General features: G+C 41.5%; 1 long non-coding RNA gene across 2 annotated transcripts; it reads right to left on the bottom strand.

Annotated features, from left to right (window-relative positions):
* Positions 1-875: 875 nt before the first annotated feature.
* On the bottom strand, positions 876-17,757 carry LOC134335301 (uncharacterized). 2 transcript variants are annotated; one of them, XR_010015563.1, is made up of 4 exons: positions 16,964-17,757; positions 1,349-1,460; positions 1,153-1,261; positions 876-1,054 (listed from the first exon to the last, which is right to left on the bottom strand). It is a non-coding gene; the product is annotated as an uncharacterized LOC134335301 (long non-coding RNA). The 2 variants fall into 2 exon arrangements; XR_010015564.1 differs by lacking the exon at positions 16,964-17,757 and adding an exon at positions 8,894-8,908.
* Positions 17,758-18,463: the final 706 nt, after the last annotated feature.

The following is an 18,463-nucleotide window of genomic DNA, read 5'->3' as shown; positions in this document are numbered from 1 at the left end:
ACTGTCCCAACTTTTTTTGGAATGTGTTGCAGGTCTAAAATGCAGGAATGGATGTTTATTAATAAATGGAATGAAGTTGAGCAGATAAAACATGAAATATCTCAGGTAAAGTTAAAGTAAATGTAAGAAACTCAGTGTTTTTTAATTATATTTGCATTTTCCATACTGTCCCAACTTTTTCTGATTTGGGATTGTAAAATAAAAACGATTTCATGTTTTTAATGATTGAGGCTGGTTTGAATCTAATAATTACAGTTAGCCCTTTTATATAGACTAGCGTCAGAAACTGTGGTCAATTATAATCTTCTAATTTCTTATTAGTGAAAATTATTATAACATTGTTATGACATTTAAACCCACATTAAACATACAGATAAAGAACAAAAGAACAATACTGTGTGTTACTGTCATAGACTGAAAAACTGCTGCAAGATGACATACACATGTGTCCTTCACAGGTCTCTAATATTTTGATCTAAATGTATATAATGTGGTCATTAAGTTTAATTTAGTTGCTATAATGATCCTATAAGATTGTCAGAAGCTTCAATGGCCACAAGGAGGCGCTCTGGTAAACTCTACATGTTTTATTATGAACCACCCCTCACTACCTCTGTACTATAAACACTTTTCCATGCTGTCGCTCTTAATTAAATAAATCAACAATTAAAGACACTTTACAAAATAAAAAGCTATAAATTTATATAGATAATTTTTAATTTCAGGTCATACTGGCTTGTTTTGTGCTCACCAATGTGGCAGTAACACTTTATTCTGACCCAAAACAGTGGCTCCACTTCATCAGTAATAGAAAAGTGAACTAATACTGTAACAGTGTTTAACATATTAGAGAAACAACACAAACATCAGTGATATTTCTATAATTATAGTTTATTTTTTACTCTAATTAAACAGACTACAGTTGATGTGACTGAAGATCTGTGGAGTCTCTTCAGGTTGATCTTGAATATCATGGACAGGGATCTTCTGTGGTTGTTGGACTGCACTGGTGAGGATATTTTAGCACCAGAAGTTGATGTACAGCTGTGTGACACTACAAACATAATCAAGTCATATTAGCAAGTGTTTCATGTTCAGAATCACTGACTGTATTTAAACATTTAGAGTATTAATACATTAGGAGTGATGTACCATGATGCGCTGGTGCTGGTCTGCTAGTCTCCTCTCATCTACTGTCATTTACAACACAGTGTACGATGTGCTGGAGCTTCCTGTGGTTCTGGTCTGATGGTCTGACAGGCTGTGAAAATGTAACTTGATCAGATTAAGATTTAACTGTGAATTTATTTAAAGATTAAGCAGAGAATTTAACATGTTCACCACTGACTTAATATTCCCAGCAGTCTCATGCAGCTAGCAAAGCACCTCAGCTGGGTTCATATATGGGTGCTGGTGAAGGATTGTGGTATAGTGTGACTCTCCCTCAATAGTCCTACAGGCTGTGGAAATAAAACTGCATTAGTGCATCATTTTCTTCTTCTTCTGGCTGCTCCCATATTTAGGCGTGGCTGCCAGTGATATTTATTATATTTATTATATTTTACCTTGTAGTCCTGCACACTTGCTATTGTGTTTTACTGCTTTCTTTACTGGTATTGTTACAACCAGCCCAGTAACATATTAAACTAGCACAGATGAACACGGTTCTTATAGCAGCAAATGATCATCTGTGTTCTGTCCTGCACCTCAGCCATCAGAACCCTGATTTCATTCCAACATCCCGTCAATAATAAACTTACAGCCGTTAATATTGTATGAGTGAGTGTATCCTCCATCTCCTTGAACGCTCGCTCTGGCTGCACGCTTTCTGTCTGCTCTCCGCTTGCTTTTAGTTTTTAGTTATTTTAGTTACTTATTATTTATCTTTTATTTCTAAAATATAGAGCTCAATCAGCAAACACTGACGATAGATCGGCTGGAAAGGCACAGAATTACAGAACTACATTAAACTAGACACTTAGTTAACGGAGTTTTCCACTAGCCGTCAGACTGAACTCGGGCACAGTTATCAGGAGTACCATGGCTCCTATCACTACAGCGGGTTCTTCGTGCTGCTCCAACTGCTACAGACTCCTACGGAAAATCGCTGTGCTGGAGACAAAAATGCTCACAATTCTACCTGGAATGGATAGGAGAAATGGTTCCAGATCACTAACTATGGTTCCAGAGTCAAAATCTAACACAAAACAACCAGCTAAGCTAAGTCTAGACAGCTTAACAGACTTCCCGAAGCTTGACAGAATTCAACCAAAACAGGAGAACAGAAATGAGCCATGTGAGAGAATAAGTCGGTGGCACAAACTTGGAGCAAAACCAAAAGCACAAAAGCAGCAGGTGGCTGTTTTAATGTCTTCCACGCCAGACTGTTCATCATGGGCTCAGAAAGCTAAAACCATTCCAAAAGCTAGCACAACTGCACCCCGTGGGAAAATAGCAGGGTCGCAACCAAAACCGATCCCTTTGCTGAATCGTTTTGAACCGCTCAGAAATCTGATCGAGGTTACCCCCAGCGGTAATGGTAACGAAACAGAACCAGCGAAGCTGACTATAAAAGGGGACTCAAAGCAAGCTAGCAAAAACACGAGGCTGATTAAGCAGAGGCCCTCGCCTGATGCAGAGAACGCTCTGAAAACTCTGATCGTCGGTGACTCTGCCATCAAGAATATAGGCAGCAGATCAATGCTAACATGCTGTCTCCCGAACGTGACTGTCTCGGAATTAAATGAGGAACTTCCCAACATTCTCTCCCAGCATGGAGCGATCGACCGAATTTTTCTGCACGTGGGCAGAAGTGACATTCGCAGAGAGGAGTCAGAAATCTTAAAGAACAACTTCACTGAACTGTTTAATACACTTGAGAAGCTGACTGCTCAGAAGTTCATCAGTGGACCTCTCCCAGCCCGAGGATCTAATATGTTTTCACGGCTACTCAACCTCAATACGTGGCTGAGCAGAACCTGCAGTCTGAAAGATATAAATTATATTGACAATTTTAATTTATTCTGGGGGCGCAGAGAATTTTTTTACCCAGATGGCACCCACCTAAGCAAGACTGGAGTGAAGGCACTAAAGGACAACCTCCATTTTGCTCTTCGCCACCCATCTGCTGCTTCTTGGACTGACTCGACACAATACGTGCATCCTCAACCTCCCTCACCTGCTTTCAACCATGAAGGACCATCAAACATACAATCCCCATCACTGGAGAACACAGCTCAGGCTGAGTTTCTGACTCTTGATGAAAGCTATTACGACCTTCATCATCAGACAGTGACACAGCAGTCAATAGCAGAGACATCACAGTCATCCTCCAACTTCTCTCTCTCCACAACATCACCTCCACATATGGATTTTACAGAGAAAATGGAGAAACTGGTGTGTGTTGGGACTAAATTCTCACACTCCATCTCAGCCAGTCCACAGGTTTCACCCAAAAAGCGCAGGGCACCCCTTCCCCCCTGTCCACAGCCCCCTCCCCGTTCTCTGAGGCCACTTCAGCACCGTCAGCAGCAGCCTTGTACTTCATCTACTCTGGCTGTACAGAGTTCAGAATGTTCAGCGAGTGCTACTGATAGCGGCTGCAGAATACAAAACAATGATAACTCGTTGTGATGTGTTCAGGGTCCTTGCTATAGCAGATATGATACTGACAACAGTTTGGAGAGTAAGCTTGGACCCAGTATGCCTGAAATGTTTTCTATTCCTGTGTTGATTAGAAATAGAAAGAATAGAACGCATTCAGCATATCAAGTCAACCAGTCTAACCTCTTACCTGTACCACCACAACCTCGGGCTGCCCCAGGGGCTCCTGTGGTTCCTTTAAAGCTAGCTCTGCTTAATATTAGATCTCTAGCCAACAAATCATTTTTAGTGAATGACATAATTCTATCCTACAGTTTAGATTTTCTGTTTCTAACTGAAACATGGTTAGCAGAAGGCAGCAGTGCTACTGTTCTTAATGAAACTGCACCAGCAAACTTCAGTTCTATGAATGTGTGTCGAAGTGGTAGGAAAGGTGGAGGAGTAGCTGCCTTATTTAAAGATGTATTCCAGTGCAAAGAGACTGTACTTAGCAATTTTATGTCTTTTGAATACCTCTGTTTTATTTTGAAGGGTACTCCCAAAATTTTATTTTTAACCATTTATAAACCTCCAAGATACTCTGCACATTTTATAGATGAATTTACTGAACTACTGTCAGTTATCTCCACTGAGTACAGCTTTTTCATCATAACTGGGGATTTTAACATCCACTTAGATAATAACAAGGACAATAACACCAAAGAACTTTTTGGACTTTTTGACACATTTGGTCTATTGCAACATGTGAAAGGGCCTACACATACTCGAGGGCACACTCTGGATCTAGTTATTTCTAAAGGTCTTAACATTTCTTCTGTTATGGTCAAGGACTTGGCCCTCTCTGATCATTTTTGTGTCTTCTTTGAAATGCTGATCACTCCAGATGCTCAAACTAGCTCTGTTTCTGTTAAGAAAAGGTGCATAAATGAAAGTACTAGTTCTCAGTTTAGGGAGGCCATAGCTATATCACCAACTTTAATTGCAGAGTCAGTTGATGAACTCCTGGATAATTTTAATGTGAAAATATTGACTGTCATGGATGTGGTTGCCCCGGTAAAAGTCATGAAAACGTTGAGCAAACAGAAAGCACCATGGCGTAACACAATGATGGTAATAGCTCTGAAAAGAGAATGCAGGAGAGCTGAACGTAAGTGGAGGAAAACTAAACTTCAAATCCACTATGATCTCTATAAGCAAAGCCTTTGTAGTTTTAACTCGGAGTTATGCAGGGCTAGACAGCTGCACTTCTCTAAGATCATTAACAGGAACATCAACAACACCCGCACTCTATTCAACGTGGTCGACAAGCTTACAAATCCTCCAAAACGGATCACACCAGAACTTCTGTCCACAGAGAAATGTAATGAATTTGCTCATTTCTTCTGTGAAAAAATCAAAACTATTAGACTGACCATCAACGCCACTCAGTCAAACGATGAAACCATGCTGCCCCTACAGACACCTAAAAATAACATGACTATTATGTCACAATTTAATACAATAGACCAAAAAACACTGGAGAAAACAGTTCAGCATCTTAAATCATCGACATGTTGTCTCGACATACTGCCATCTGAATTTTTTTAAACTATTTTTAACTCTGTAAAAACTGATTTGCAACAAATAGTTAATGGCTCACTAGAATCAGGCGTTTTCCCAAAGTCACTGAAAACAGCTGCCATTAAGCCACTCCTAAAAAAGAGAACTCTGGATGCGTCTGTGTTAAACAACTACAGGCCGATCTCAAATCTTCCTTTCATAGCTAAGATCATTGAGAAAGTTGTTTACAATCAAGTCAGCAGTTTTTTGAATTCCAGTGGTTATTTTGACAAATTTCAGTCAGGCTTTCGAGCTCACCACAGCACTGAAACGGCTCTCATAAAAGTGTTAAATGATCTACGGCTGAATACTGACTCGGGTAAAATATCAGTTCTGGTTTTACTGGATCTTAGTGCTGCCTTTGACACTGTAGATCATAGAATATTGCTGGACAGGTTGGAAAACTGGGTTGGACTTTCCGGAACAGTCCTTAATTGGTTCAGGTCTTATTTAGAAGACCGGAGTTACTTCGTCACTATTGGCAGCTGTGAATCTGACAGGGTGGCTATGACATGTGGAATCCCCCAGGGATCAGTTCTCGGACCTCTTCTGTTCAATCTTTATATGCTGCCATTAGGCCAAATGCTACAGGCTAACAACATTGATTACCATAGTTATGCAGATGACACACAGATATATCTGGCTCTCTCACCAGATGATTACAGCCGAACAGATTCACTGTGTCAGTGTCTGGAGGACATCAATAACTGGATGAGCCAGAATTTTTTACAGTTAAATAAGGACAAAACAGAGATTGTCGTGTTTGGCAGCAAAGAAAAGAGGACCAGTGTCAGTGAACACCTCAGTTCCCGGGCTCTAAAAACCAAAGACCAAGTCCGAAATCTTGGTGTTCTAATAGACTCAGATCTCACATTCACCAGCCATATAAAAATCATCACCAAAACAGCCTTCTACCATCTTAGAAATATAGCCAAAATCAAGGGTCTAGTGTGCCAACATGACCTAGAGAAGCTGATCCATGCTTTTATCTCCAGTAGGGTGGACTATTGTAATGGTCTCTTAACTGGACTTCCCAAAAAGACCATTAAACAGTTACAGCTCATTCAGAACGCTGCTGCTAGAGTTTTAACTAAGACGAAGAGAACTGAGCACATCACTCCAGTTCTAAAATCTCTACACTGGCTTCCAGTTAGTTACAGAATAGAATTTAAAGTGCTGCTACTGGTCTATAAATCACTGAATGGGTTCGGCCCAGAATACATCTCAGAAATGTTTAGAGAATATAAACCCAGTAGATCTCTTAGATCCATGGACTCAGGTCAGCTAGTTGAGCCCAGAGTCCAAACTAAACATGGTGAAGCAGCATTTAGCTGTTGGGCTGCATATAACTGGAACAGACTGCCAGGAGATATTAGATGTTCCTTAAATGTAGAAATCTTTAAATCCAGGTTAAAAACATTTCTTTTTTCTTGTGCCTATGATTGAGCTCGAAATTTTTGCTATTACCCTCATTTTACCATATTTCTTTTAGTTTTTCATGCTCTTCTAAATTGTAGTGTATATTTTACTATATTTTCTTTTAGTTTTCATGTTCTTAATTTTTTATCTCTCTTGTTTTAATTTCATATTCCCTAAATTGTAGGTTATACTTTACAATATTTTCTTTAAATTTTTCATGTCCTTAATTTTTTTTTTTTTTTTTTATCTCTCTTGTTTGAATTTCATGTTGTCTTAATTGTAACTAAATGTTTGCAAGAAGTCTTTCTGAGGTTTTAGATCTCAGGAATGTTTTAATGCTTTTAATAAATTTTTTTTCCTTATGTAAAGCACTTTGAATTGCCACTGTGTATGAAAGGCGCTATACAAATAAACTTGCCTTGCCTTGCCTTGTGGAAGACATCATGCATCATTCCTGTGCCAAAATCTGGGCGTCCCAGTGAGCTAAATGACTTTAGGCCTGTTGCACTAACCTCACACATAATGAAGACTATGGAAAGGCTGCTCCTACACCTCATCAGACCCCAGTTTAAGCATGCTGTGGACCCACTACAGTTTGCCTATCAGGAGAAGGTGGGTGTAGAAGATGCCATCCTCTACTTTCTTCATCGGGCTTACTCCCACCTGGACAAGGGGAACTGCGCTGTGAGAATCATGTTTTTTTATTTCTCCAGTGCCTTCAACACAATCCAGCCCCTCCTACTAAGTGATAAACTGACCAGGATGCAAGTGGACCCATACCTGGTAACATGGATCACGGACTACCTAACTGGCCGACCACAGTATGTCAGACTGAGGGATTGTACTTCAGAGACTGTGGTTAGCAGCACTGGAGCACCACAGGGGACTGTGCTGTCGCCCTTCCTGTTTACACTATACACATCAGACTTTAATTACAACTCAGAGACTTGCCACATGCAAAAGTTTTCTGACGACACTGTGATTATTGGGTGTGTACGGGATGGACAGGAGGAGGAGTATAGGAACCTGGTGGATGACTTTGTTGCTTGGTGCCAGTTGAACCATCTACAGTTAAATTCATCGAAAACTAAAGAGATGGTGGTGGACTTTCGTAGATCTGGGCATCCCTTGCAGCCGGTCTCTATTAAGGAGTCTAATGTGGAGTTAGTAAGGACCTACAAGTACCTTGGTTTGCAGCTGGATGATAAATTGGACTGGTCTGAAAGCACGGACAATATATACAAAAAGACACAGAGACAGCTTTATTTCCTGAGAAGGCTGGGGTCCTTCAGCATAGGTAGGACACTCCTGCAGATGTTTTATCAATCTGTGGTTGCTAGCACTCTCTTTTATAGTGTGGTGTGCTGGGGGCAGCATTAATAAGAGGGATGCAACACAGCTGGATAAACTGGTCAGGAAAGCTGGAAAAGTGGTCGGTATAGAGCTGGATTCACTTGTAACTGTAACAGAGAAAAGGACTCTGAACAAAGTGCTTTCCATTATGGACAATCAAAACCATCCACTGCACACAACTTTTCTGCAACAGAGAAGTGTGTTTAGTGGAAGACTACTGTCACAGAGCTGCTCTACAGACAGACTCAGGAAATCATTTGTTCCCAGAGCCATTAGGCTCTTTAACTCTACGCAGAGGGGGGCGAGGAGGAACTGAGGACTGAACTGATGTAACTGAACTGTGTCAATTGTACATGTACAATAATATGTAAATGTGGGTGAGCACGTGTGTGTTCATATTTGTGGGCACTCATGTGCACAGGCACTAACAGCACATCCGCACCTTATGTACATAAATCTGCACATTTTTGTACTTTTTTCTTACTTTTAGTATATTGTACAGTGGTTCACTTTATACTGTATACTTTAAAATTCACTTTACATTCATTTTTTAATTTATCTTAAAACTGTGACTTATAATCCACACTAGCTTTGCAGTGTTAACTGAAATAGCACCTTCGTATGTATCACATGTACCATATGTATGTATAATGTAAATCTTTGTAGTGTGCACTATTACTTACTCTTTGACTTTGATTTATGTAACTTGCTACTGAGGCCTCAATTTCCTTCGGGATTAATAAAGTATCTATCTATCTATCTATCTATCTATCTATAATTTATTGAAAATGATCCAATATTATATATTTGTGAGTGGCAAAAGTATGTGAACCTTTGCTTTCAGTATCTGGTGTGACCCCCCTTTGCAGCAATAACTGCAACTAAACGTTTCGGGTAACTGTTGATCAGTTCTGCACACCGGCTTGGAGGAATTTGAGCCCATTCCTCCGTACAGAACAGCTTCAACTCTGGGATGTTGGTGGGTTTCCTCACATTAACTGCTCGCTTCAGGTCCTTCCACAACATTTCCATTGGATTAAGGTCAGGACCTTAATCTGGCCATTCCAAAACATGAACTTTATTCTTCTTTAACCATTCTTTGGACGACTTGTGTGCTTAGGGTCGTTGTCTTGCTGCATGACCCACCTTCTCCTGAGATTCAGTTCATGGACAGATGTCCTGACATTTTCCTTTAGAATTCTCTGATATAATTCAGAATTCATTGTTCCATCAATGATGGCAAGCCGTCCTGGCCCAGATGCAGCAAAACAGGCCCAAACCATGATACTACCACCACCATGTTTCACAAATGGGATAAGGTTCTTATGCTGGAATGCAGTGTTTTCCTTTCTCCAAACATAACGCTTTTCATTTAAACCAAAAAGTTTTATTTTGGTCTCATCCGTCCACAAAACATTCTTCCAATAGCCTTCTGGCTCGTCCACGTGATCTGTAGCAAACTGCAGACGAGCAGCAATGTTCTTTTTGGAGAGCAGTGGCTTTCATCTTGCAACCCTGCCATGCACACCATTGTTGTTCAGTGTTCTCCTGATGGTGGACTCATGAACATTAACATTAGCCAATGTGAGAGAGGCCTTCAGTTGCTTAGCAGTTACCCTGGGTTCCTTTGTGACCTCGCCGACTATTACACGCCGTGCTCTTGGAGTGATCTTTAATGGTTGACCACTCCTGGGGAGGGTAACAATGGTCTTGAATTTCCTCCATTTGTACACAATCTGTCTGACTGTGGATTGGTGGAGTCCAAACTCTTTAGAGATGGTTTTGTAACCTTTTCCAGTCTGATGAGCATCAACAACTCTTTTTCTGAGGTCCTCATGTGACCTTTAGTGTCTCGTCCTGTCCTTTTATCACACGACACTGGTTGGTGGATGAAGGGGTTTCTTTATTCATATGCCTGCAATGAGTTCAGCAATCACAATTACAAAACGATCAGCCAGCCAGCCCACAGCACTGCTCCGTCTATGTGCTGTCGGCAGTTTACAGTTTTCTTTATACATATAACAAAACAAAAAGAACACTGCCGTCTTGTGGCGGACACAAACACTACAATGGCGGCAATGCCAAAACATTTTTTACAACGTAAACTTAGACAAATGAATAAATAATCTTTTATGATAAACAAACAAACAAACAAACAAACCTACCTGCAATGAGTTCAGCAATCACAATTACAAAACGATCAGCCAGCCAGCCTAAACAGAATGGGCTCATTATTAACTGAGCACGTGCGATTAACAAACTCCGATTAAAAAGATGCAAAATAGCTTATATTAACCACCAGCTCACAAATATTGATCTACACATTGCTATTAAACAAAACACAGCAGAGCTGAATAGTTACCAACGTGATAAAAGTATATTTTTAGCAATATTTTGGGAGCTCTGCTGAGACGGACTTACCCACAGCACTGCTCCGTCTATGTGCTGTGGATCTCCCAGAATGCAGCTGGTTATATAAAAGGGTGCTGGCGGCATGTGACCAAAAGGTGGTGCCAAACTCATTTGCAAGAATTTCATAACTATACACAAACATATGCATCTTTTTTACACTGTTACATACACCCCCCTGAAATTCTGGCAAATGGGTGAAACATTACGACAAAGCGAAAAAGAAAAAAACTGTAGTGACAAAACTGACGAAAGAAAGAAATACAACAAAATGTGTACACTATGGAACATATCTGTTTGCATGTCAATTAGAAAAATTCTCCTTAAAGGAGTGTGTGAGCAAGAAGTGGTACCTAGCCCCTTACTCGACACAGACACAAAAGATGCCCTATACACCTCTTGAACTAAAACAGTGTTCCAATCACTCAAACAGCTGCGACAAAAAGGCAGTTACAACTAGAGATGCACTAAATTAAATTGCTTATACTGAAAGTACATCCTTCAGAAAAGTAAACAAAGTACCGACAGTAGATTTTGGGCTATGCAAAGCCTGGTCATTCATCTCACAAATAAGACGATTGGGAGGCCTAACGATTCTACCAACCCTAGTGCGAGCTGTAGTAGGCTGTGTGCAGATCACAGGTTCCTGAGAGTGTGATGTGTCTGAATGTGACTGAAAGTGATCAAGAGAAACAAGGGATGACTGAGGCGAATTGTTAACATTGTCAACACTATGATGACTGCTAGCTGACTGGTTAGAAATACTAAGTGAAGAGTCAAAGGAAGATGTTATGTCAGGTGCTTCATCGAGTTGGTCCGGTAAGCACTGACGCTCTGTGTCATCATTCACATGTGATACACCATCATCATCACATTGCATGAGCCATGACATTGTACGATCACCGCTTCCTTCTACCTCAGTAGGCACAGCAGCATCTTGTTCATTAGTGGAAGACTTATCATCAGACTGTGCATCTACGTCACCATCCAGAGGTAAGAAATTAACAGGTAGCATAAGGTTCCTGTGGACAACCCTTTCTTTTCCTGTCAGAGAATCCCTAACCCTGTAAACATTAATGGCAGGTCTTACAGACATGACTTCGTATGGGGTTGACTCCCATTTGTCTGCAATCTTACGCTTCCCTCTTTCACCTCTGTTGGCAAGAAGCACTCTATCCCCAACTGCCAAGGGAGAACCTTTCACCTTCTTGTCATACAGCTTAGCATGACGTGTCTGCTCTCTGAAGGTGTTCTTTTGCACAATTTGAGCTGCCTCATGCAAGTCTCTCTTTAGATGAGTCACGAACTCAAGATGACTGACTATGTCACCATTGCTGTTGCTGGCATGCTGAAACATGACGTCAATGGGAAGTCTAGGAATCCTCCCAAACATGAGATAAAATGGCGCAAACCCAGTGGTTTCATGTTCTGTGCAGTTGTAACAGAAAGTCAAAAGATTCAGCATGTTGGGCCACTTTGCTTTGGACTGTGAAGGCAAAGACCTTATCATATTGCCAAGTGTCCTGTTAAATCTTTCTGTAATGCCATTCCCCATAGGGTGATAAGGCGTTGTGTGTGACTTTTGAACTCCAGCCATCTCAAGTAGTTCTTTTATGAGTTTGCTTTCGAAATTGGCACCTTGGTCAGAATGAATGCGCTTTGGAAAACCATAAATGAGAAATAAGTCATTCCAAAGACGCCGTGCAACTTGTTTAGCAGATTGGTTCTTGCAAGGAAAAGCGTGTGCCATCTTGGAAAAGTGATCTGTAATGACAAGCACATCCACAGACTTATTACCTTGCTCTGCAGTCCAAAAGTCTATGCAGACTAGTTCCATTGGCTCAGTGGTAGTGATGTTTGTGAGTGGAGCACAAGCATGTGGTTCTGGTGTCTTTCCCACAATGCATCGGTCACAGGACTTAACATGGTTCATAACATCACGCTCCATGCCACTCCAAAAAAATCTTTGCCTGGCTAGGGACAGTGTGCGAGACTGACCTTGGTGACCCGCTGCATCATGCAGGCCATGTAGAACCTTTTGTTTCAAAGAGTCAGGGACTACAAACAGGAAAAGCTTCTTGTTTGTGCGATGGTCTTTTCTAGTCTTATACAACATACCATCCCTAATGATAAATTTTTTCCAATGTCTAAGAAGCTTGATGACGCTACGAGGCTCAGCAGCTCGCTCACGCTTGGTGGGACGCCTGTGTCTCTGCACGTAAAACATGGCTCTGCCTATAGTGCCATCTTGTTCTTGCATAGTGAGCAGCCGGCTCTGTGGAAGAGTAGTGCTCGGATCTTCCTTCTGAAGCATAGGAATATTTGGGCCTGTTCCAATTATTTGACTCACACCACCAGTACACTGAGCACTGAACAAGGCATCAATCTCATCTGCTGCTATAGAGCCCTCTGCAACAGGCAGTGTAGGTTCATTCACCAGCCCTTCAGCTGAATCATCACTGGAATTCTGAACCACTTGACAGTTGTTGGAGAATCTGAAGGTGTCTTGGACGGTTCCACCACTCACACCATTAACTTGGTTGAGAAGAGCAGTATAAGGCTCTGATAACAGGCGATGGCTGACACACGACTGAACAAATGGCTCCCGACTTAAGGCATCAGCAACAACATTCTTGGGACCAGGTATGTACTTCAGGTCAAAGCTGTAGGAAGCAAGCTTAGATATCCACCGTTGTTCACATGCGTCAAGTCGAGGTTTGGTCAGAATATACGTCAATGGGTTGTTGTCGGTCCAAACTATGAAGTGTCTGCCTTTTAGCCAATGGCTAAATTTGTCACAAATCGCCCATTTTAGCGCAAGAAATTCAAGCCTATGTGCAGGGTAGTTCATCTGAGATCTGGACAGTGTTTTGCTTGCAAAAGCCACAGGTCTAGCTATTTTTGCACCAGGTGACATCTGAGAAAGGACTGCTCCGATTCCATCAAATGAAGCGTCCACAGCCAAAATGAAAGGCTCATTGAAGTTAGGATGGGCCAGAGTGACAGTTGTCATGATGTCATGTTTCAGAGACTCGAATGCCTCTTGACATTCTGTAGACCAATCAGAAGGAGACAGTTTGACGTGTCCTGCCTTCTTAGGTGCATTTCGTCCTCTCTTCCCAGATTTATGTTTGCCTGGTTCAGCAGTGAGCTTGAAAAGAGGCTTGGCCTTTGCAGAGCATCTCTCAATAAAGTGCTGATAATACATGACCATACCTAGAAATGACCTGATTTTCTTTGCACATGGTGTTTTCATGTCAGCTTCCATGAGGTCAGTTGCCTGGATATCATTAATGGCCTTAACCTTCTCTGGGTCTGTTTGAACACCATCCTCACATATGATGTGACCAAGAAACCTCACTGATTGTCTAAGGAAGGAGCATTTTTTAGGTGCAAGTTTGAGGTTGTGTTCTGCAAGACGAGAGAACACAATCCGCAATCTCTGAAGTGCGATCTCTTCAGTTGGACCAAACACCAAAAGATCATCTAAGTAACAAAGCAGGCTTGTAAAGTTCTGATCACCGAATATAGACATCATCATACGCATGAACGTAGCAGGACTGTTACACAGACCTTGAGGAAGACGAGTATATTCATGCAGCCCAAATGGAGATGAAAATGCAGTATACTTCCTGTCGTCCTCATGTAGCGGAATGTTATAAAAGCCTGATGTGAGATCCATGGTGGAGAAAAATGCGTTCCCACCAAGTGCAGCTAAAGAATCTGCTTGATGAGGTAGTGGGTGGGCGTCCTTCACTGTTCTAGCATTGAGCCACCTAAAGTCAGTGCAAATTCTAAGATCACCGTTTTTCTTCCACACCAGAACGAGTGGTGATGCATATTCACTGTGTGACTTTTGTATAATGCCTCTTTCTTCCATTTCATTTAAAGCGGTTCTCAGCTTTTCGTAATGACTCGGAGGAATGCGTCGGTATGGCAATCGGAAAGGTTTATCATCAACCAAGTGAATGCGATGTACAAAGCCCTTGGCTTCACCACAGTCCATTTTGTGTCTGGAAAACACTGATTCATACTGCTCAATGAGTCGAAGCAGTTTGTCCTTGCACTCTAGTGACACCTCACATGACTTTAAGTCCAGATCCCTTAGTCCCAGCGTCTCTAAAACATGCGCCATGTCCTCCTCTGACCTGGGCTGTAATTGTACATTTTGCGTGCACTGCGTGCCACAGTGGACTTCAGTGGGACTGGATAAATCTTCCACTGCAATACAGGGGGAAACATCAGCAATCTTTGCATTTCTTTTTAAAACTACGGCGTGATTAGTGGGATTGATTACTTTGACAGGCACCCATCTATCACCCCATAAAGGTGTAACAACCCTCCCAACAAGGATGTGCTTAGGCCTAGCTTTTGACTGAGTAGGTTCAACAATTACTGTGCTGCCTGCAGACATTGAAGATGTATTAGGTAACCTGCCCCAGACAAGATGTTCACTCTGTGGTTCAAGCGTCACACATTTTTTAACCTGTATTGTGCCCACTCTATCAGGAACAGGACCACCCCTCCATCTTTCTGTATTGGACAACAGACACATGAATTGACAAAGCTCATCATTCTGATCACCGCATGGTAAGGACATTAACTTCCAATAACTATCAGTGTCTTTCAAGGACGTCAAGAGGTGCTTAATTGCATTGCTGCCCAAGATCATCTGCTCTGTTTGGCCTGGTACAACTAGTGCAGGAATAACCATTCTACACCCATAGACAGTAACATCAAGATTATACAAGCCCTTAGGAGTTACATGGTGACCCCCACAGCCAACAATGACAATATCCTCAGTCACTTCCTTGATAATGTCAGGACAATGTAATAAAAGGCCTGCCTCAGCAGCTTCACTTAATGTGCAGGCCATTGATCCACTGTCTATCATAGCTCTGAAATTGGGACCATTGTGCAAAGTCACCTCTGTGTAGAATAAGCTATCAACTGTAGCAATTCTCTGAGAACCAAGAAAAATTAATGTTTTGGATGAAGCTAAACTAGTACTGCTTAATTCAAAAAGCGAATCATAATCGTGAAACTCAGCAGATCCAATGTTATTGTTGGGAGGCACATCATGCTTGTCTGCGCTGCCCTCCCTGAAGTGCAGACTGGTTAGTTTTCCTGATGCTGAGGGATGACGCTTGTCTTCACTGGGCAGTTGCGGCGTGCATGGCCAGCTGAATGACACTGAAAACACAGTTTCTTTTCACGGCAGTGAGAAAGGGCAGAGTGAGTGGCATCACTGCAAATTGAACAATGTGTTTTGTCAAAGCCTTCAATTCTCGGTAGCTTGTAGGCATTTCCTCTCCGAAAGCCAGACTGTACGTCAGTGCCATGAAGCAAAATCTTTTCCAGCATCTCCACAACACGAGCTAAACTGGCATGGTCTGGGCTTGGCATCTGTTGTGAAATCTGATCACTTGAATTATTGACTGGGTTAGGACCCACCTCTACCTTGTTTACAGCAACGCTCACCTTCCCTCCAGTAAACACAGGTGCAGCAGCTGAAAAGCTAGTTTCGGCATGATATTCATTCAACACTTCCTGTACTTCTTCTGCTGTCCACTTATCAATGGGCTTGGATCTAAAAGTAAGGGCTAAGTCTTTGCTTGGGCAGTTTCTGATAAACATGCGCGTCACTTCTAATGCTGGGTTATCTAGTGTCTTACCCTGTTCGGTCAGACAGTCTGCGGCAGTGTCAGCAGCTTTATTCAGTCTCAACCAATAATCAAAGGTGTTTTCCTTGTCCTTAGGCAATGTTGTGTAGAAGTCAGCCAGAGGAAGAGAAGAATACTTAGTGCAGCTAAAGTGTTTCCTCAGGACACTATAAATCACATCGGGGTTACTCTGAATGTTGAGATTACTGTTACGAATTCCAAACCTTACAACATCTTTTGCTTTCCCCTGCAGGTGCATAAGGATTTCTTCAGCCTGCTCCCCCAAACTTATATTGGTTCTTTTAATGAAGGTTTTCATAAGATCCTCCCATTCTTGTATAGAAACAGTGTCTGAGCCATCTCCTTTAAAAGTTGGAGGTTCTTTAATTTTCCTAGGTGTGACTATATGAACCTGAGACGGATCCATAACCTGGCTGTTTGTGGACTGAGACTTAAGGCTGGTGTCTACTTGTGCATTGTCAGAATGAGAAGCTGTTGGGCTAGAAGCTGGAATGTGAGCTATTATGCTATCAGCTAACTGTTGACCAAGCTGTTGTATTATGCTGCTCATGCTATCGACCAAACCGGAGTACTCATGCATTAAGTTTGGTGTGGATGCAGTTACAGGGTCTATAGTATGTGGTACACTACTTTGGTGAGATGCAGAGGGTATGCTTGCTACAGGCACTTGATCAAGATCAGGTACATCAATATGGTTGACAGAGTTACCAACAGAAAAAGGTATCGGTGTAAATTTTCCCTTCCCTCTACCAACAGATGGCGCTGGTGTATTTAAAATAGGCTGGTTACCAGGACTAGAATACATCTTTCTGACACAAATATGGTAACAACACCCAAATAAAAATAGAAGAGAAATGTATGTGACAGGCCACTTAATGCTTTGCTTTGGCTTCCACCTGAAGTGATGACAGGACGACCTCCAGTTCTTGAATGAAGTCACGAGTCACGGCACCAATGTGACCTTTAGTGTCTCGTCCTGTCCTTTTATCACACGACACTGGTTGGTGGATGAAGGGGTTTCTTTATTCATATGCCTGCAATGAGTTCAGCAATCACAATTACAAAACGATCAGCCAGCCAGCCCACAGCACTGCTCCGTCTATGTGCTGTCGGCAGTTTACAGTTTTCTTTATACATATAACAAAACAAAAAGAACACTGCCGTCTTGTGGCGGACACAAACACTACAATGGCGGCAATGCCAAAACATTTTTTACAACGTAAACTTAGACAAATGAATAAATAATCTTTTATGATAAACAAACAAACAAACAAACAAACCTACCTGCAATGAGTTCAGCAATCACAATTACAAAACGATCAGCCAGCCAGCCTAAACAGAATGGGCTCATTATTAACTGAGCACGTGCGATTAACAAACTCCGATTAAAAAGATGCAAAATAGCTTATATTAACCACCAGCTCACAAATATTGATCTACACATTGCTATTAAACAAAACACAGCAGAGCTGAATAGTTACCAACGTGATAAAAGTATATTTTTAGCAATATTTTGGGAGCTCTGCTGAGACGGACTTACCCACAGCACTGCTCCGTCTATGTGCTGTGGATCTCCCAGAATGCAGCTGGTTATATAAAAGGGTGCTGGCGGCATGTGACCAAAAGGTGGTGCCAAACTCATTTGCAAGAATTTCATAACTATACACAAACATATGCATCTTTTTTACACTGTTACACTCAGAAATCTCTTTTGTTCATGCCATGATACACTTCCACAAACATGTGTTGTGAGGAGCAGACTTTGATAGATCCCTGTTCTTTAAATAAAACAGGGTGCCCACTCACACCTGATCGTCTCCCATTGATCGAAAACACCTGACTCTAATTTTTACCTTCAAATTAACTGCAAATCCTAGAGATTCACATACTTTTGCCACTCACAAATATGTAATATTGGATCATTTTCCTCAATAAATAAATGACCAAGTATAATATTTTTGTCTCATTTGTTTAACTGGGTTCTCTTTGTCTACTTTTAGGACTTTGTGAAAAGCAAGTGTGGGAGCAAGTGTGGGAGCAAGTGTGTGGGGAAGATATCTGAATTGATCGTTTTCCGGCTGTGCTTGTGCTCTTCCGTTGTTTTGCACTGAGCTTGTGTGACATTAAAAGTCTCGTTAAAACCCCGCTCACATGTTTGGACTTTAAATTATTTTACATCACCGTCGCCACAACATTAACATTTGCATTAATATATATTTATTTAATTTACCGTATAGAACTTAATTCTGTACTACAGGCAGATCTAATGGTACACGTCACTGTAACTATTACAACATTTAATGCATTTTAATCAGCGTTCTGCTTCATGCACTATTATTATTTAACAGCTTTATTTGTTGTTTAATTGCTGTTTGCTCCTTGTTTACTGCAGACTT

This window comes from Trichomycterus rosablanca, chromosome 2 (genome assembly GCF_030014385.1).
Source record: "Trichomycterus rosablanca isolate fTriRos1 chromosome 2, fTriRos1.hap1, whole genome shotgun sequence".
Lineage (NCBI taxonomy): Eukaryota > Metazoa > Chordata > Actinopteri > Siluriformes > Trichomycteridae > Trichomycterus > Trichomycterus rosablanca.
The sequence above is the reverse complement of the archived record's forward strand: the minus strand, read 5'-3'. Positions and strand labels throughout refer to the sequence as shown.